The 22,614-nt window shown below is 35.0% G+C and overlaps 1 pseudogene; it reads left to right on the forward strand.

The window, feature by feature from the left end:
- LOC124354483 overlaps positions 1-22,614 on the forward strand; it is a 395,581-nt pseudogene that overhangs the window by 21,091 nt on the left and 351,876 nt on the right.

Raw genomic sequence — 22,614 nt, forward strand, 5'->3', positions numbered from 1 at the left:
AAACGAACATTATGGGGAAATATCAATAGCTCTCCATGTAATCCAAAAGCAAAAACTCGTTATCTTTTACAAAGCAAGCTAATGGACTGCATTTTACTTATAAAACGGACATTGTGAGGAAATATCAATTGCTCTCCATGTAATCCAAAAGCAAAAACTCGTAGTCTTCTACAAAAGCCAATAAACTGTAGATTACTTACAAAACAATTCTGAGGAGGAGATCAGATTGCAGATCTTGAAACGTAGCGTTTCTGTTGTTTTATTTCATTGCCAATGGCAAAAGTCCGAAAATCACCTCACCGTAAAAAATTGCTAGCCTATTTTGGTAATTACAAGAGTACTCATCTCTGAAAAGTATGCCTGTAAATTATCATTACTGCTATTTTCGGTTGTATACAGTGATTTTTAATTTATTACAAAGGCCTAAAAACTCTCCGCTCGTTTTCCGCTAGAGACTAAGTAAGCTGATAAACAAAATCTAGAAATAGAAGCAGTGTTTATGACACATCACATTTTGATATCAACAATAATAAACCAATATAGTGATTCCGAGATAACAGCTGCAATGCGATAGTGGAACGAATGTCTCTGCAGGGTTGACCGATAAGAAACCAGTGGAACGTAACAACATCATAATGCCCCCTTTCTTATCTGTCGAGTAAACATCGTAACTGTGTACTTGATTGTTATAATGATTGGGGGCGTTCGTGTAGACGTTCTTAGACAATTAATTATTCACTAAATCACAGTCTCGATGATAGTGGTAGTGATTAGCTTTAGGGAATAACTTACCACTCGTCTGTTAATTGACGTACTTTTTTATAGTAACTCCGTAACCCTTTTCTTTCTACTCCAATAATAATTTGTATAACTTCAGGGATGCTACAGGTCAGGGAAATCAGGGAAGTCAGGGAAAAGTCAGGGAAAAAAAACAGGACTGGAAATCAGGGAAAAGTCAGGGAATCCGGTCTCAAGTCAGGGAAAAGTCAGGGAATTTCGACGTTGGTCAGGGAAAAATATAAAATCCCTTTACACAAATAAACTTACTGCCGCCGCGCCGAGTCCAAGCCTGCAGACGACGCGGCGCATATTTTACTTCTGTGTTGTAAAAGATCATTTAAGTCAATCTTTTTGTACGTATTAAACTGTGTTCACTTTATTTTTTGCTTTTTTTATATTTGCCACCCTGTTAGCCTCAACACCGCTTTTTTTCACCCATTAATTGCCAAAAACCCTGGGGATTGCGTCGAAAAAAGTCAGGGAAAAATGAAAAATTTGGTCTGGAAATCAGGGAAAAGTCAGGGAATTTCATTATTGGGCTCCTGTAGCAACCCTGCATGAAATTTAAAGTCACACTGAGGGTTCTTTTTTTAAGAAACTGCAAATTGGAAGTGTGACAAGTCTTTGTGTGCGTAAAGCTTGTTTGCCGAACCAACAAACCCTTTTGAACTCGGAAAGACTAGGGATTGATCTTTGGAATTGATGTTAGTGTTTCTGTATCACCGAATTAACTTTGAATGGAAGTAAATAGTTTGTGAGATTTATAGACGCTTTTCCTTTGTTTACTCATTTGTTCCTTGTCAAACGTAAAAGTTAATAAGCTTGCGGTGCAATAAAATGCATGTGAATTAACTTTTTAATTGGAAGGTAATTGTGGTAAGCATGGAAATCATTTGAATACAGATCCTCATGCAACTCAACAAAATGGTAGAACCGAAATAATTAAGTGGACCATTGAAGATATAGTTTAACAACTCAGTTTTGAGACAAACTGTTAGGGGTCTAGAGCTGTTGCTGTTCACAAAATGATCCGACCACAACATAAAGAAACTCTTGCTGTTTCCTTAGTTTAGTCATACAAAAATACGAATTTCTGGTAGCTAAATGCTGATTTGATAAAAATTTGACTGTAAGACAATACAATATTACGAATAGATCTAAATCCATAAAATTATATGTTCCAGTAAAATTGTTTTTAAGAAGTAAAAATGAGGCTTGAACGAAACCAACGAAAATACGAGTTAAAATAATAATGTTATGTATGTGGTTACATTTTCAGTTATTTCTTAAGCAATTGTTATTTAACTTAGAATATCTTTTCATGTTATAACAATATATTATTCAGTATGTAGTCATGTAGTAAATGGATGCAATGTAAACTGAAAACATTAATTCAGTTCTTAATAATATAAGGGCTATTTTAAAATCTTAGCAACTTAGAGACCTAATTGTTACCACTCAAAGAAAACGTGAACACCACCACATGCTCTTTGTCAAAGAAATGCTTGCATTGTTTCAAAAGAGAGGCTTGTGACAATGTTATCCCTTTAGAAAGTGAGAACAGTGTTTGCCTTCTTTTCTCACAAGGATGTGTTCAGAATTGATACCCCACTTTTTGGGTTGTAGATAATGGCAACAACTCTTGTATATTTCAAACTAGGAATTTGGAGCTTTAGAGCTGCACTTAATCTTGGTTTAATCTTATGATATTTCTTTAGAAAGGAATATTTTCTGGTTTCACATAACGTTTTTCATGATGCATACAAGTTTCTTTAAATCAAATCGTATACTTCCTTCTGAAATCATGAGAGGGTTATATTAAAATTGTTCATCATCATATGAGGAAAAGCATGAAAAAGCAGTAGCGTTTCGGATAGGAGTGGAGCCCGCGTAGCACTCATAATTTTCATTGTTATCTATTTTCGTCCAACATTATTCATATCTTCAGTTACGTCTTGACTGTGAGATAAGCGATCAAGAAGAAAAATGTATAGTGAAATAAGCTTGTTATTTGAGATTAATATATCCCCAAGAAGAATCCTTCTAGTGGAGTTTTAGTGTACATTACATATTGTTTCGCCTCTGCAAGTCATAATAATGAAAAACAGTCACAGGAAAAGGTATATGTAAAGGATAACTTGATTGCATTTTTCTTCCCTTGACGTCAAGTCTAGTATAATCTACTTGAACCTTTTTGTATTATGACGCTTTCGAGGTTCAAAAAGAAACGCTGATAGCTTGTTCTATTTGCTTGTTTGGAAAGTCGCTGATATGGCCTGGTCTTCTTTCCAGCTTGGCTTTATCTTTGGAGCCATTCTTATCTTCAGTAGGAGAGGAAAATTTAATCTTTTCAGACTCTGTTGCTTGTCAGTTTGGTAGATGACAACCTTTCCATCTTCTTAGCCGTATTATAAGCCCCCTCACCCCCTCCCCGCCAGCTCAGGTCGCAATTAATTCCACGCGTGATACAAAACCTGATGTGAAAGCTGTACAGAGCTATTTCCCCTCAACAAGTAAGTGCCTGGTAAAGTGCACTGTATCCGGCTTTGTTTCCCCAGACGGATGTAAATCCACCCATAACGTAGGGGCTGGCTAAACAATTTCATTTTCCCATCAAACAATCGTTATAAACAACGCTATTTGTGCAAAGTACACACAAGAAGCCGTCCAGTAAAAATTTGTGTAAGTTAAAACTTAACAATTCATAAAATAATCAACCAAACCAAACTAGATGGTCTCGGCGTGGACTGTGTGTGCCAATCGTTATCGTAATACGCTGCCGATTGTATTGTTATCAGTGGGAGTGAGGACAGAAAGGCGGTCTACTGTTGTGATAACTGATAAGCCTATCGAATTTGAAAGGTTGTCAAGTTAATTTAGATGGAAAATTATTGTGTCTACGTTTATAACTAAATATAGACCTTTTCACTATAACGTCTGGTCGTAAAAGATTGTTCTGATGTAGTTGAAGGAAACCCGCCGTTGTCAGTGAATGGTTAAATTCCTATGCTATAGTTATTTTTGAGTACATGTGTATTTGTGTGTGACATATTTTCATACTTTATCATAGTAGTACTATCGTGATAGTGGTACATGTTTGCAACGGAGTCTAAAGAGTAGTCAGGCCATCCATTGGAGGCGAAAGAGTGAGATATTTAGTACTATTGATAAACTTATGGATAATGCACACTTCATTTACCAAACTCGTATAGCACTTGACAGATGTAAACCATGCTGAGGCTCACGTAGAGCTAAAAGAAATGGCTTATAATTTATCTAGGGTATATTTGAGACAGAAAATCTTTCAGAAGTCTGTTTCCAGCATGGTCAAATGCTTCACGGTTATGGAATAATTAGAACAATTAGCTCATTAGTCGTTTTCTATGTAGTATGCGTTTTGTGTCCATCCAGTACCAACTGTCCTGTTTTATTCTGTTTGATATGTACATAGCACAGGTTCATGGCATGAAGTTCGTCGCTGTATACCTGCATAGCATGTCACACAGTAGTAGCTATAAAATATAGGAGGACACTTTTACTGCCTTCCATTAATGTCGTAGTGGAAAGTATACGTGTAATATGACCCGTGGGACCTGAACACCGTTTTATCAGCAGATCGCTTCTTTCCGCTGTAGGGGCTTCAAAACTTGTCTGTACACAGATTGTTGTGTATTATTTATTGTTCCGACATTCGTATTGCGCTTTTGAATTGTTAGATTTATGCGAAAGTTAAATCGTGTATACATTTGGAGTTTTAATTATATCATTACACAATTAATATAATTCCAAAGGTAAAATTTGGACCTTGTGTGAATAAGGGCAAGTCTTTCGTTTGGGTTTTAAATAGTTTGCCAACACAACATCAACATTAACTTGCACTATGATTGCCGAGTGCATAATCACTCCAAAATAGTCAAACGTTTCGCTATATGAATGTTGAAAACGAATCATGGGAATTTAATCTTCATCGTGTCAAAATTTCCGGGTTATTAAGTGACATTTCTTATACAAAATCATAAAACACTAAATTTTAACAGCTAGCCTTTTGCGCATAACTTGGTAATTATTTAAATAAAAGTAAATAAATTGAGACTACAACAAGCTTACATTGCCAGAGTCGCGCCGACTGTAAGCTAGATAGCATTGGCAATAGCTACGTCCGATGTACCAACGGAAGTATCCTTGGATCTGTTCACACACACAGAGAGGGGACCTTGGGCCAGAGAGAGCCTTGCCCCCAACTCTACGCTAACGCTAACTGCATGGCTGCACATCATGGGAACGAAGGGAACAGAGCTGGACTGGTCACCGGAAGTAAGAAGATCTATAACTAAGATGGGAATGTGGGTGTTTGAAATATAATGCGTCGCATCTTTTTGAAATGTGTAGACGTTATAGTACAGTATGTTCGTTCTACGATGTCCTTGGTGTTGACATTATAATAGCGGCCTAGTGGATCATAGATGTACATATCTAAAAAAATTCAACGCAGTAAAGAGGGCCTCCAACAGCGTGTCAAAAATCAAAGAATCAAAGGAAAATTGTGATGCTCATTGACGTTTTAACCCAAAAATCAATATATATGTCTTCCTTGGACTATAAATAAGCCAATTACCAAATTTTACGTTTATAGGCCTTTTACTTAAGAGTTATCACACAGACAGATAGGCAACGACACGTTTTTTATTTGTCATAATAATTTGTCTCGTGGTTCAAAAGCGCTAAATGGTTGGAAGAAATTACCAATTATAATGCCCACGTACGTTAACAGTGTGACGTTATAGACAACCTCTTTAAAAGTAACATTCTAGTATTCTTTATACATTGAACGAAGGGTTTGGAAATGTATCTAGTGTAATGATAGAAAATAATCTATGGGGTGTTATTTAAATGTATGTAGAATATTATTTCTCGGGCCCCAAAGAAACCACTAATAGTAGCATTTTCGACAACCGGGGCAGAGTTCTTATGTCTGCATGAATCAAATTTGGATAGGTGACAGTGAGAGTGACAAGTGATATGTGAAATGTATCCATGCCACAAATGCCGTTCAGAACCCATTTCCCGTAAAACATGATTTAAGTCCATTTGCTTTAAAACTCTACGTATTTCATTGTTAAAAGCTTTTTGTTTTCTCCGGAATAAAAACCAAATTTACATTTTTGTGGTGAGTTGGTTCCATTTAAACTACGTAATATTTTAGTTCTATTGAACAATGATTGAGTGTTTGGGCTCGCTTTGAGTTGAACTCTCTTTTAGCTGCCATTGTGTTTGGAAATATTTTTTAGCACAATTTTGTTTTGGGAAACCAAAAGGAGTGTAGCCTACTAAAATATCTACGTTAATATTAAACTTGATGTAATAAAATTATAAATGTCAATTAAACATTTACGCAAGTAAAATAATTGTGAACATGTTTATTGTTTTTGGATACGGGACAGATTTTCTGGACTTACGTTGCCTTAGAGATTTAGAGAAGGGTGTCTAAAAAGAAAATATTTTTGTACGAACGATAACTACGTTCTCACTAATTACCAAAATTATATGTTATCAGTTATCAACCCTGTTAATTTTTTTGTCAACCCATCGCTCTTTTATGTTCTAATTAAAAAAAATATATTTGTGCATAAAACATTCGTTCTTTGTACAAATGTATTTTAATTACTGTAATGTAATGAAGTTCAAGTCTAGAGAATTTACGCTTACACAATTCATTGCTTTGTTAAATAATTTCAAGTATTTTAGAATACCTAGTTACAAAATATAGCCTATTATCTGTCTATAGTATGCAGTTTTCAAAGTTGGTGTCGATTATAATTGAAGATTTAAGAAGTAATACTCTTCAATATCATAATTTCAAATATTGAATAATCGATTTATTCATACTGTATGCGAGTCACGAGTTGGCCCCTGGCCCAATACACTATGCAGCTGTGTATTGTAGTGGTATCACCTTATTTTGCAGGTACTTAAGTCAGTAATTACGCCTGCAACATTAGTGCACACGATGGTCGTTACAATTTCAAGAGGGGTGGTGATTAGCGCCTTGAATTATTGTAAAGTTATGTGACTTATAACCGGTGTCAATTTGTAGTAAAAGTTTCGCGCTATTACAGCGTATTGTTGTAGTAAAATTACCTGTGTTTTCCCTATAAGAACAGTGTTAAACCTCATGCAGTTTTACGTCCTCATTTATAGACGTAGAGTTATAGATGTCTCATTTTAAAGTACAATTTAAAATATTAAATATAATTTATAGTTCTTTAGCCCATGAGGATAAAAACTCCAAAACACAAGTGGATCTTTTTTTAAGTGTACAACTTTTATTTAGAACTTATTTTCTAAAGTTCTTTCGTGAGGAAAATTTCTAATGACATTTCTAATCATATTAGGCCTAAGAGTATATGAATGGCATTCCAATTTATTCTATACTATAAATAAATAAGATTTATACTCTAATTTAAAACTGGAATTTTGTGATCGACAATATAGGAATCCATCCGATCAAATAAATAAAAAACTAATTTTAAGCGGAAGGTTATAAATATATTTAATATTGTTTTCCTGTTATCGCTATGGCTGTAAAGTGAAAAGAGATCAACAGAATGATAACACAGTTACATAACGTCGGTTAAATGTATAAATGTTAATTATCTTATCTCATTTAATGTAATCACGAGATAATAAAACTATTCATATCCGTAGCTGTGGTCGAAAGGGTTGATTTAATGCGAATGATTTAAACTCCATTTCACCTTCCACTTAGTTGTTCGCCGCCGACTTTTTTTATCTCTTCAAAAGGCGATGACTCCAGATTCCACGAGCCACGTCTGAGACAGCGTCAGATTTCAGACGCTTCACTAAGTGGAGGAGAAATGAAGCTGAACTCAACATTCATATCCGGTTATAATTATGTCCATGACGTATCCAGGAAATAAGTTTAGTATATTGTGATGCGTTCTTATCTATTTTATTGATAAAACGTCACCGCGTGTTGATTTGAAATTAATTAATTGTTTGTACACTTCGTAAACTTTGCAGGTCTGATACAGATTCGATTTACGTACAAAGCTACTGAACCAGCTGGTTGGAAATTCCGAATATGAAATAATTGGAAATAGTTTGTTATTACAACTTTTTCAAAAGTTGTTGACGGAGATGATCCTGCACGCATTGGAGTAGAGTGGGCAGACATGCAGATGGTCTAACATTATCGGAACTGACTGCACGCCAAGGCTAAGCTATAGTAGATAAAACACATCATGCTGTTACGTGGAACCCCCTGGCCGTCTCCCACAACATTGCGCCACTGCCGTAGTTTGTGTTGGCCTCACCCAGTTTGTGGTTGTAGAACTGTCCGTTTTTTTCTCACTAGCGGACGTTTTATAGCAATTATGCACAAATATGTAATACGTCAACTGAATTACTTATTCAAAAAGAAAATAGGAAGGTTTTTTAGCTGAATATCTGTTTCATTCTATTGCTGCTTTAATTAGAAGGGAGTTTTGAGTTTGTAAATTTTAATTTAGATCTAAGCTATTGATAAATGCTTTTTGTTTTCTTAATTAGTAATACATACAATCGCATTTTATCTTTTTATTTTACGTATATTATTGGCGATGCCCATTATGGACATAGAGACATATAAAGTTGTTCAACCTCTTAGCTTTAGTGTTCAAAAACAGGATTGTGACTTTAAAGTTTAAATATCGGGAGGTATTTATTCAACCTTCCCACATAGCATGGAACACAGTGAAAAGGTAGGAAGACCTTTCTCGGAAAAGTTTTATGTTATTATTATATAGTTATTTTATAGGATTATTATTTAAATGAAGAATAATAAGTCTTTAAATCAAGTAGTGTTTACTATCTGTTACTTTTACTATTGAATTAAAATTTGGAATGACTCTAACTAAATCCGTTTTTAGGAAAGAGAAACAATTCAGTTTTTATTGACCTATTTTTCTTAAACCATGAACATGTTATGTTTGGAAGTTGTACATTTTAATATAGCAGTTAGGTACGGTTATAATACCCAAAACAACATGGGCTTGGAAGTGGGAGTTGTTGGAAATGAAGGTCCAAAAATTCATTTGAATGCTTTGTTTTTTAATGCTAATTTGATACTAGTGTATTTGCTGCATAGTTTAAAACTAGTTATACACTTCTTTTTAAAACTATTTGTCAGTATAAAAGTCACACAACATAATGCCCACTGGTCTTCATATTGTCGGCCTTTTGAAAGGTGTAGCATATGTATGATGAAAGACTACATCATTAGAGGATGTTTTGTTTCTTTTCTCAGCACTTCCATATTAAATTGCAAGGACTTTACCCAGAGTTTGTTAGTATTTCAATGGTCTGTACAATGTTCCTAAATGAGAATTCACTACAAAATAATTTATGTTTTAAAGTTAAAAATACATTATTATCTTTTTATTAATTTAAGATTGAACATCCAATGACTTTTAGTTTTTGTACTTGTGTAACCTTTGTTTTCAATAAAAATATTGTCAGACCAATATAAACTTCTTCTGCAGTAGACTAGATCTAACGATCTATCCTTACACCTCAATATCCCAACATTTGCGGTCACTGATGTGCTGCTACTGAACATCCATAGGGTTTCCCAGATTTGTGACATATCGGTTTTTTTTTTTGTACTCAGTGTACATTCAACTGGAAGATTTGAATTATTCAGACCCTCCTGGACCTCACTAACAAACTATATAATAGTAGACTAATATGATCGGTCAACAGAATCTCCCATCATTGTTTATGACGGATGTTACAATCTGTGAAATTTATAATCTTAAGGATATTGTGTGAATACAAAAAAAAGGATAAGAATTGACGATATAGCAATGTCATTCGACTACTCAGATTGCAGGTGTCGGGAACACAGCGAGGTTTTGATTTTTTTTCTGACATTTAGATCTGCATATAATATCAGAAGTATGGAATTGACTATTTGACTAGTGTATTGTTTAACTGTTGAAAGCTTAAATCATTATAAATTATTATTATTGAAAAAGGTAATAATTCAATGTATTATTTATATATTATAAATGTTGGCATTTACTGCATGTACTATACAATGCTTAATGATGAATGAAGTTAATTGATTACGCCTATGTCTTATTCTCAAGAACCATCAAGTGAAGGTTGGTTTTTATTGAATGTGTTTAGGTTGCTGTGTGAAGTATAAGTTTGTAGGACTTCCTTGCCATTGAACCAGTATTGGTTTGCAATGGTTTACAAGTAAATTATTACTTGTGTTTAATCGTTGTAATAAGTACGGCATATTACAAAATCAATAAATTAACAATCATCGTGAATGTGTTAAGTAATTTCAATATTTAACTTAACATACAAGAAAACCAACATTATGTTAAAAGTGTTAAATCAAAATGCCGGCTACTGTGACCCACCTTGCACAGAGCTGCAGGGGCTACAGTTGAAGGCCGGCCATGTCACAAATGAAAACCAGCAATAATGTGTCAAATGTGTGTTACAGCAAGATGCCGGCTGCTGCGCCCCCCGCTGCCGAGCCCGGCCCACCTCGCACAGAGCTGCAGGAGCTACAGTTGAAGGCCGGCCAGGTCACAGATGAGGTTAGTAATAATACAATAGTTTTGTATTAATAATATACTATTCCTTGGAATGTAAATTATTCCAGCATGTATAAAAATCAAATAAGAATTAGAAGATAATCCTCAATTTGAGACTGCAAGGTCTCGCGTGAACTTCTTGTACTTTGCAGCGAATATTGAAGTCTTAGAAAAGAAAGAAATAAATTTGTAGAAAGACAAACAAAACCAGTGCTGAAAATCCTTTTATCATTTGGTTACACAGGGACAACAGTAGAAGGGGGAGAGGAGGCTGAGACCTGAGTAAAGCAAAATTAAGTGCTGGCTGTAGTGAAACAACCTTGGGTTTCACCCTATAAAAACAAATAAAATGTTGTATCTGGGTAACAGGATAACTGATAAGATACTTTTTAAGGTATTTTAAATCTTTAAAAACTCTTAGATACAATTTTATAATTCTATCGAGAGTTGTTGTTTTTTTAAAGTACCAGAGTTAGTAATAAACACTCCTCTCTTATGAAACCAAGTTTTGTACAGGTTTAGCAGTTTTTCAATAATACTTACAAATTGGTAAATCTCAGTTTCATGGTGAATCAATAGAACTAACTCTAAATGGAATTTCCTTTTTTTAATTTCAGCTGTTGAAGCTCAAAAGTTCCCTCTAAATGTGGTATCTGGGGACTGAAATATGATTCAGTCTCAAAATGATGGTGTTCAATTTTGACAAGAATTACAATCCTTCCAACCTTTTGTCCCAGAAAACATATTTTCAGTATATATCCAAGTAAAATTTGAAGTAGTGTGTTCATTCCATAGATTACAATAAGACCAAATAGATGGGCTATGCCTATCTTGCCAACACTGGGGCAGGTGAAGCCAGGTCCGCCATGTTGTCGTGGGATAGAAACTCAAAACTATGCTCCGATTAGTGTAAAAATTCAGTTCTCCCGTTTCAATCAACTCGTGATCTACCCTACTTAGAATAAAGAAAATACTTTGAAACTTTGTATGAGTGAAGTCAATAAGTTATGGATGCCTGTGGTATCATTCAAATGTTCAAAAAATTTAGTTTTGCAATTTAAATAATTAAATTAAGTTGAGAATTATGTTTACATTTTAAAACTTGAAAAAACTTGAAAAACTTGAAATATAAAAAAGTTAGTCGGCTGCTACTTTTGCCGTTTTTTGGTCAGGCAAGTTTAAAAACAGTGGAAAATGTTGGTGAATAGTTGAAGTTTTCAGAACATATTTTCTTTTTTAATTAGCTCTTATGGTTTGGCCAGAAAGTTACTGTTTGTGAGACGTTAGTTTACGAGTGCCGCGACCGCTTGGAGCTCAACGCTCCGTGCGGTCCATGCCGGGGCATCTGTTTCCTCGTATCGTACATTATAGCATATTATAAACAGTGAGTAGAACAACGCTTTATTTGTACTTGTTTACAGTAATTACTTCAAATAAAAATCACATAAGCTATGTAATTAATGAAGGAATTCATTCTGAGTCAATACTCTAAACAAGTACAACTAAGAGTTTATTCGCTATTTATTTTTTGCATATATACTATAATATGAGCAAAGTTTGTATATGCGGGTAAATTATTACATGAGGGAAACATAACTTAAAACCTTATAATCCTTCAGCTCAAAATATCCCAAAACACAATATCTAAAGTTTATGTTTACATATTATAACAAAGTGTATAAAGGTTTAATAAAATATTTTGTAGTCTGTAAATATTTATTATACAATTAGTAAGGCAATAAGTAAGATTTATATATTAATTATAATAAAGTATGGAAACCCCCCCCCCCCCCCACCCCCCCCCCCCCCCACCCCCCCCCCCCCCCACCCCCCCCCCCCCCCACCCCCCCCCCCCCCCACCCCCCCCCCCCCCCACCCAGTTAATTTGGGGCCCCCTAAGTTTTTCTTTTTAAGAAAGTCTCGAATCTTTTGAAAAGTTTTAAATGTTTGCAAGCATGAATGCTTACAATCACATTGAGTGACTAAGAAAATTTAAAAAAAGGACAATTAAATTGAGAATATCACTTTTTAAACGAACAAATTCTAAATTTTGCGAGTAGGGCTCTTTTTAATCCTCCTAGATGTTTAATCCACCCTCGAATGTTTTCTAGCTACGCCACTGAATGTAACGAGGTTACTTTGTTACATTAGACTTCCTTACGTCTTTTTGGGTCTTTCGATACTCCGTTGTATTGGTTTATTTGTATGTAGACAAGATTAATTACCTGTCATTAATTACGTTGTAAAAATCAAGGTTTAATGAAATAAATTTAATTGCGCTGCATCCTGCAGCATCCAGCTTTGAAAATGTAATATATATGTATGTTGTACCAAATTACTGAAAGGTATTTAATTCAGAGTAGAAAGTAAAAACTCAGTGGCACATTTTAAGAGGTTTGTCACATTGATTGCCTGCAATTTATTTTTGCTGCATCCTGCAACATCCTGAAAATGTATTTTAAATATATGTATGCTGTACTAAACTACGGAAAGAGGTTTGAAAATACAGTGATACATTTTAATAGTTTTGCCAGGTACTGAACTAAAATTAAATTCAGAGGAGTATATGGAGCGAGAACGCGCGACTGCCCATTCCACTATCCCAATACAAGGGCCTGTAGTTGCAGGAGGGGCCCCTCCATCCCCACTCTTTCCTCCGCCGTCTTGATCACCTCATTATTCCGCTGCGTCCGTCACTCGCTCTTCAGTTTCCGTTAAGGTACTTCGTCCGCTAACAATGGCAATGGCTTTCGAAGTTGTAGGCCTTAAGTTCAAGGCAACTGTGTATACGGTCACTTTTATTATAAAAAGTCTACAGACCGAAATAAGTGCTACCTCCGATGTGCGGTTTCAAAATTGTGCAAGAGGGAATATGCCTCGCCACCCGAAGCTAGACTTGCGTCCTCTTTGGTGACGTCTCTTCCTCACAGCCACCCTCCTCAGCCTAATTAGCTCGATGTGAACACCCCGATGACATCAATTCTGACATCAATGATACGAGACGTCGTCAACGCCGTTATGGCAGATTCAAAGAGAGGTAAGTAAGTAATCGATATATTATGTCTATATCGTAAAACAGTTATCAAATATAGATTGAGTTTTGACTTTACTGAGCATTTGCGAGTTGACCGGAAACTTTTCATTTCTATCAGTCCTGTATGTTTATTTGTTCGTCTGTCCCCATATCTCGAAAGCGAGTAGACCTAGGCATACATCAAATTTGTATGCAGCTTCGGTTTTAATATAAGAATTAATAAGTTCGATTAAGTCCGACGAAAAGAAAACTATATTAAATTCCATCTCCAATAACATTCTTTTCGTCTGATTGTCAGTTTGTCCTCAGAACATCTTGAGAAGGAAATTAGCTATTTTTCTTGAAACTGCATGCAGATTTAGTGAAGACTTATACTCAACATTTGATCTGATTTAGTAACAAAAGTAATGGTTACAAGTAATTTACACATAAAGAGCAAAAATTTAGTATACATTTAGTATACAGAAACAAAATGTTAATTTTCCCGAAATAAATGAATAATGTTTTGCCCTTTACGTTAAAAATTATTTTAGGAATAAAATGATTATTTAGCCCCGGGTCTTTAGGAAATCTAAAAGTAAAAAAAAGAAAATTTTTTAAAACGATTTATAGTTTCTTTTAAAGGGAAAAAGAAAGGAACAAATTTATACCGCTGTTCAAAATTCATTGCGCATGAAGTGAAGGGATCTTAAAACACAACTGATACAGCAAAGATTAAATGGAACAGTTGCACGTAAAACAAGCCCAACAAATTAGTGTGATAAGTTGATTAGGGTTGCATCTTTTCACAAAACTTTTTTTGGTCAAAATGTTTCAAACTGTCACAGCCCTCTTATCATAGCTATATTAAAACTTTTTTTCCCCATAAAATCTGCATGAAATATCACGTTATTAAAAATTGCAAAAAACAAGTTTCGAGAGAAACAGGCTAAATATAGGGTTCGAGGAAATATTTTTAAACCATTTTTTAATTAAAAAAAAGATTTTTCACTTTTACTAATTTCAAAGATACCTATATGATATTTTCACTCACGGTTGTATCGAATAATTAATAAAAATCGTTTTTGATATTTTGGAAATTAAACATATTTGGGCCGGGGGGGCGGAAAAAAAAAATAGACTTTTGCTTTTTAAACTTATTGGAACGCCTATATAAAAAAAAGTATAAGGTTTGATGGGGGGGAAATGAGAAATAACGAATTCTAGAAAAAAAAATTAAATAACTTTTCCCTAATATCTCCATGTTTACATCCACGGGCTAGCCCCCGTGCCTTTTTTGGGGCCAAGATTGAACCTCGTGATGACGTCATCGGTTTTGCCGCCATCTTTGCAAAGTAAATGAGAAATAACACAGAAATGAGCAGAATTTTGATAAAAATTAAAAAGTTTTTTTTTTATTTCGAGAAAAAAATTTTACGGTGCTCCGCCATCGCGCGGGCTTCGGGAGCACCTTCGGGTTTTGCCCCGCGCTGTGTCAATAAAAGAAAAAACACCCCCGAGATAGTACCTATCATAAAATTAAAATTCTAGAGGGGTGATCAAAAATATAAAAAGAAATGTAATGCAAAGGCAATTATTTAAAGTTAAAAAACTAAATAATCATTAAAAACTCAAATATATAGATGGGTATTAAAAGAGAACACTTACCATTAGTGTGTTGGCGGGTATAGCTGAGCAGCACAACAAAAAAGTGGTGGAGCCTGGTATGTGGGGGGGGGACTTTGCCCTTAAAAAAAGGAATTCTGCCAGGTACCCAACAAAATGTCAGCCGGACACCATACCGAGGGATTGGCCCTGACTTTTCCCTCCCGTGTCTTAAAATTTTTTTGTGTGGGGGGCCGGGGTTAGGGTCGACAAAGTTTTTTTTGAGTGATTTACCCTTAAATGCCTAAACCCCCCGTCACCGAGACTTTTAGGCCCGCCAAAAGTCGCTAACAATTTTGGTACCTGGCAGAACCCATTGTTGAATTATGTCGAGCAGAGTGTCCCTATCGCGTTGATCTACAGGAAAAAGGAAGGCTCTTTGTCGCCTTTCATTCCCCCAAAAAACCCACTGTCCCTGAATATTTCTGCCCCATTGTACTTTCTCTTTTCCCAAAATTTTTCCCCGTCCCAAATTTCAACGACTGCAAAGGTCCCCCAATTTTCTTCGAGGGTCGTTAAAATGTGATGAAAGTAACTTCGCGGCAGAAAGAATACCAGTCCACCAACAATTTGAAAAACGCCAAACCCCAAGGAAATGTACGTTGTCTCGGAGGCTTGAGGAAAAACAACGTGGCCACCAAAAAAAAATAGGTCTCTAAATCTATCGCGTTCTTTCGAAAAATGAACCTCCCCGACAGATTTTTTTAAAATTGCAACATTTAAAACTTTTTTTTTACTACTTTTCCTAATTTGTCTTCCAACGAAACAACAAAGTCTCCCGGTTTTTAAAAAAACCACTCGACCCCACGACGAACAAAAACACTCATTTTTAAAAATACCATGTTTTAATTAAAAAGAGATAATTTCGTTTCGGTAAAACGAAAGCTTTTACGTGCCCCACCAAACACCCGACCACACAATCACTAGGGGGGTTGAATAGTGGGGTTTTATTTTACATTCAAAAGCCTGACCAAAACCGACCTACTGAACACGATATCTTGTGTAGAACTGACCTATGCCCGGACAACTCGATAACGGGATGCATCAGGTGCATCAGTCCCAGCCGCAGAAATTTCAAGTAAACGATTTTCCCCAAACGCACACAAACTGAACTTAAACTTAGAAAACTTTACCACTTATCAAAAATACCCCTAAAATCATGTTATTTTTTCATTTACCCCATAGTACTTATATATTTTTGTTCAGGAGGGTGACAGAATACGTTGGGAAAGCAAATTCGTGATTTGCCGCCCCGGCGTTTAATCTTACTGGTACCCATATTTTTATTTTGGAATTAAAACCCAAAAATTTGGGTTGTTTTAATTTTTTTTTTTTTAAATAAAAATTTTAAAAAGATTATACAATTTGAAACCAACATGCTATTTGGGGTCAGGTTTCCCTTATTTCACCCCTGTTTTTTTAAATCGCTACCATAGCCAGGAATTGATTGTTTGAGGTGAACTAATGCCTAAAAACCTACCTTTATTGTGGGGGCCATAGGCGGCGATTCAGGGAAAGGATCGCTTGGAACGGGTTGTCCATACGTTGAATGTTTTCCTCCACTAACTCAAAAAGTAACTGTCCAACAATTTGATTGGGTTCCGGTTTTGTCTGAAAAAAATTTTTAGCCGTCCCCCCAAAAACCCCAAATGGGTTTGTTTGAGCTTGCGTTATTGGGTCGACAAAATTTTCTGCTGTGATTCCCTTTAAAATTTTGGGGTAATTTTGGTTTGCTTTTTCGAATACCGTTGTAGAACCCCCATTGATCAGCCCATGATTTAGTTCCAGGTCAATATGTTGGACAATTATTGGCAACAGGCAGCAAACCTATCTTCAAGGGAGAACGGAAGCAATCGCGTGTTTCTCGAAAAATGCCCCCCTTTGTTGCGGATAACCGGCCACATTTACTTCCTTTTACAAACAGTGACTCGTCATTTCTATGTTAAGGGGGGCCCACCAATAATTTTTGGATTAGCAAGCATTTCGACGCACATCCCTCCCGCAAATTTGTTCCAGTCAACTGTTTGTGTTGTGGTTAATTTTCCCAAATCGCGTTCAAAAACTTAACCTTGTCAGTTCAAAGCTCCAAGAATACAAAACAAAAGGATTTTGTCGAAAGAAATTTTCGAGCCGAAACCACGATTATACCATGGATGTCATTGTTTTCGGCACCGGCTTTCCTGCGACGCCAACGATCGCACGGTCGGAAACGCCAAAACCTTTACATGTCCCGGGGACATTTTTTTTCGTGGGCAATATAAGTCCCTTTTTGAAAAAACAAAATGCAATATTTTTCGCTTCGCAAGATCGAAAATTTGGGAAAAATTTTGCTAGGTCGCCCATATTGCAGGACAATATTCAAAAAAGATAGTTTGAGCGACAGGGGAAACCCGAGAGCAAGCGATAACACGCCATCTGGGCTCCTGATGCTGATAAGAATAAAACTAGTCCTCAAGGAAAACAAAAACAGTGGTCTATCGTAGTTTAGTACCACCCGAGTACTCATCTATGATCATAAATAGTTTAAAAACAATCAATTCCGAGAGGCTATATCAGCGATTTAAAAACATCTGGAGGGTATGAAAGAACGGAACCCCTGACCCCCCCAAATAACATATCTGTTTCAATTAGTATCATCATTCTTTAGAATTTTATTTAAAATAAAAAAATTAAAAACAATCCAATTATGGTGATTAATTCCCAAAATAAAAATACCAAAAATCGATTTTTATTAATTATTCGATACATACCGTGAGTGAATATAAATTGCATAAATTGCTCTGAAACAGTAACTTTTAGACTGAACCCTGTCTGATCATTTCTAAGTTTTTAAATTAAAGATTGATTCTACTCAAATGCGTCCAGTGGAATATCAACCAATAGCTTATTTAACTATCCGAAATACTAAAATAAAAATTCCCTTTTACACAACCATAATATAGTAACGGTTTTGTATGAGTTACTCGATCAAAACCAAGAGGAAAGTATAACAACATATACTATTATTGATATCATTAAAAATATACTTTCTTTTTTAATACTTTCTCTTGCATTAAATAACAATTTACCTGCTACCTACACCTCCTGCATCCTTCTCATCAAAAAAATAGTAAATTGTAATTATTTAAGAGAGCTAGAAGAAATGTTATACCGGATTTCCTGTGAAAAACCATTCAATAAAGCTACTAATAAAGAGACTGTGACAGTTCATCAATTTTGGGACCATAAATAGTTTTTTTTAGCACAGCGATGGTGAACGACGCAACCAATAATCCCAAACTTGACCAACGTAAATTTTGTTCTGAGCTCTTGTTATTACGCACACCTTCTTGTCCTATTTAATCTTTACTATATCTCTTATAGCTTTGAAAAGATCCCCTTCATGTCATTCAACCAAAGAATACAACGGCTTATTTATTAATTACCTGTTAAATAATGCACACGCTTCATATATTTTAGGGGTTGACATATTGACGTTCGCCGCTGAACTGCCGTATCAAGTGCTGTCCAAATAAGCGATGCAGCGTGCCAGTGCGAGCTACTAATACGCCCGTACCGAGTACTCTGCAAGAATATGGGGAAGCGACTGGCGCAGAACCCTATGAACGGGCAGTCATCGGGGTGAAGATTACTACAGGGCACACACAGTTGTCGGACGTACCACGGCGATTGGCTTGCCGAGTAATCTTCATCTCCGAGAACCTGTCTTCAAGGCTCTCGACCGATGGCACTCCCTTCCACACTTAGGACAGCACATCAAAGTAGTGCCAGAGCATTTCCTCCCAAGCTTGCCAGCTCCTTACTATCAGTGCTGTTGTATTTCGACCATGTAAGATTATCTGTCATTCACGCTATTCTTTATTTTCCTGCAATACTACAATATTTTATTTATCAGTTACCGGCAAAAAATTATATAATGGGACCACCTTCCACTATTTTGTAAATTTTCGAGTTACTCTGCATCCCCTGGGAACGTTTCATGGTTTGGAATGGTCTTATTTTAATTTCCTATATAACTATTGTAAATTGTATTTAGCTCGTCCAGCCTATTGTATTTTACAAACATAATTGTGTAATTTGTCTAAACATGTTGTATTCTTTTTCATGTATCTTAGTTTTGCGAAGAAAATTTTATCATTTGTTCTTTCTTTATATTAAAAGTGAACATTAATGTACCATATTAAATTGTAACAATGCTCAATTAGGTCCTTTAAAGGTGGCATAATTATGTGGGTTGATATGGTTATGTAAGGTTTATGTTTGAGTTAATGACTATAAAAGAGAAACAAATAAAAGTAAAAGTAGTAGTCATCTAAAAAGTCAGACAAAGTGACATATTTAAAAAGTGACTAAAACAGTATCATATTTTCTAAGGAAATGTTATTTTTGGGGCCAGTTTTTCGACCCTACGAAAAGTAATGAAGAAACGGGAGTACTAGTCATACTTTCCAATAGTCCAAAATCTTAATATAGGCCTAAAATATCAAATAAGTAATAAACATAATATGCCATTTGATTTATTAACAGGCCTTTTCCCCGGGGGCAAGTGGTACTGATGGGAGGAGAAAAAACAGAGCTTCTCTACAGTAGAAGTATACCGCCTACTTGCGGGATGAGGAATTCGGTCCGACTGGCACCCCACAGTCTACACATGTGACGTTGAGAGATGCAGTGGAACGCGTGCCTTACGAAGAGCATGGCCAGAAAGCCGAGTGGCCCGGATGTTGGTTTCACTCGAGCAATTTGTAAGGTATTTCTAGTTGTATAATATGTATGTAATAAACATATTTATGCCACTGTTTATTAGAATAAATTTGTCAATGACTGTAACATAGAACAATAACGTTTAATAAACTTTTTATTGAGTATACCAACAGTAAGTTGTGTTAATCCAAGAGCAATATTGAACAACCACAAAATTTACACAAGTCGAGTTCTTTGCAAATACAATTACTATAAAAAATAAAACATTTAAATAGAAATGAATAAAAAACCCTACATGGAGATATTAAAAATCAATTGAAGAAACAAACAATAGAATGGATAAGAGTATTTTATAATCAAGTTGCGTTTAGTTATTTAAACATAAATAACGTTGAGTGTTTCCATAACTCCATGCAAATGTGTAGAATGAGCCGAGTGGATAATTTCTGTTACGGGTAAACATAGGTAAGATAAGCTAGGTTACCATTAATGAAAAATTACTTTTATTTCACAAATATTAAAGATTATTTTGACTTTTTGATTGACATTCAATGTCAGAAAACACATTAATACGAATATTATGCATGTTCTAACAGAGGCATGAACAAGAGATAAGCGCGGACGTCTTAGGCCAACGTAACAGCTTCTACGCCAAAACAACCCTGCTGCCAGAAGAGTATTACAAGATGTGCCAGGACGTTGCGTTCTACATCCCAGCGAACAATCGATCGACGAAGGGTAACGACCATGTTGTGAACGTTCCGCCCGCTAGCAGGCAGGCGTCCCATCCAAAAAAGCTCGTGGTGTTTCCCAACTACGTGCACCGTGTGTGAGGATTACTGGTAAGAACCCCTTTTACGTGCTAAGTGAGGTCTGGCCGCATTGCCAAACCTAACGAGTGCTAAAGCATTTTATTGCATCAAATGCAGAGTTTTAGTATTCCTTACGTATTCTCCTTATTTAAGTCATATCTTTTTTACTTTTTTTTTGTATTGAAGATAAATAACTAATACAAACAGAATAAATAACGAATAAAAATACATATTGTACAATATTTGGATTGTTATGAAAAAATAATAAATTGGTAAATTTTAATAATTAATTTTTTTTCACTTTGGCATACAATTTTATTAATAGTACAACAAATTTATATAATATAGTTTATAAAGGCAACCAATTGGAAGAGAGCCAACTCAAAACTAAGACCAAAATTCCATAATAATATTATTTTTATTTTTCTTACACAACAAAAAAAAGAAGTGTGGATAAAAAATAAAGTAGCTTTGCTCCGTCGCAAAGTTTTTGCCCTTACATGTAAACTGTTTGAAACGCTCAAGAGAAAAAGATAATGACACTTACGATTTAATTAACATCAGATACTTGTCACCTTTTTAAACTAAATAAATTCGTTTATCGATCAGTAATAAAACTATAAAATAAAAAAGGTGACAAATTGTGTTTCTTATTAGAGTAGTTTGGAATCTTAGTAAAATATCAATACGACACGAAAAACAAAAAAATTAAAATTCAAGTAATGCAATGATTTGGAATAACTAATGAAGTAGTATTTCACAATTATATACACAATTGTCGGCTAAAATAATTTAATGAATAAAATAAAATAAAACAGAGTAAACAAACGCTACAGCGTAAAACTTCGCTCACAACGTTAAACATCCGAACTGACCTTCCTTCTTAATTCACGTCAAAGAATTAGACAGCTGGTCGTTCGGCAATACAAATATAACAAATATCGTTACTCTATGGCTTTTGGATAATCTGACATAGTTTTTGCCGCCAGTAAATTGCATAAACCAGAACCAATATATATAAAAAAAAAAAAACCGCAGCGTCTACAACGTAGTCGCTGTTATCACTAAAAGGGCAAGAAAATTATCGTATTAAACAAAACTACTCAGATAAGATGTTTGGTTTCTCTTTAATATTGAACTATTTAAATACAGTATGTTCTAAAATTGAATCGATTCTATCTTAACTTTAATAGGCAAAGTTTGTTAAACTAACCAACATTATTCTCACTAACGAAAATAATGTACCAGGTGGTCGGATGTTGTCCTTTTCACTGATTTAAAAACAGAGGAGACGCACCAACCAAACGACATGGAGTTCCTACTACCACAGAAAGTTTGAGGTATACCCATGAATACTGCCCATGACTCGAAACGTGTGGGTTTATTACTGGTAAAAGTTCAAAAGTTAACAGTTTATTTAATTTAAGTAGCTTTTTACTTGTAAAAGAGTATTATAATTATGAAAAAAAATTATGGTAATAATTACAGCTCTAATATCTCACTCATATTGAATATATTTGCTCATTTTTAATAAAGTGTTCAAGTTTCAAAGTTCAAAAACATGGTTTATTCCAAAAAATTACATATAATACAAATAAAACAATTTTCTCCCAATGCCAAGCAACATGCGCGAGCGGGAGTACAGTTGGTTATTTAGTTTTTTTTGCGTTATTAAATGCAAAATATCACAGTTTCAATACTATAATATCACATTCTAATGATTGTTTACTACTATGAGGCGCACAATCGGTACAGGCTAAAAACAGTCTATTTCCTTTATATAATTACTTGTTTTCATACAACTATAACTATTATATAAATATAAACTATACAAAATATAACACACACAAGCATAACCAAAGAAGAAAATAAATAGACAAGACACATAATTACAATAAACAATTTGGATCAAGGATAACTAAATTATCACAATACATTTAGTTTTATTCAACCTGGCATACTTTTTCAAATACATTCCAGTGCTTTCATTTCATCTTTAACTTGGGGTTTCTTTTCACAACATAACTTC

This window comes from Homalodisca vitripennis, chromosome 1 (assembly GCF_021130785.1).
Source record: "Homalodisca vitripennis isolate AUS2020 chromosome 1, UT_GWSS_2.1, whole genome shotgun sequence".
In the NCBI taxonomy this organism is placed as follows: Eukaryota; Metazoa; Arthropoda; class Insecta; order Hemiptera; family Cicadellidae; genus Homalodisca; species Homalodisca vitripennis.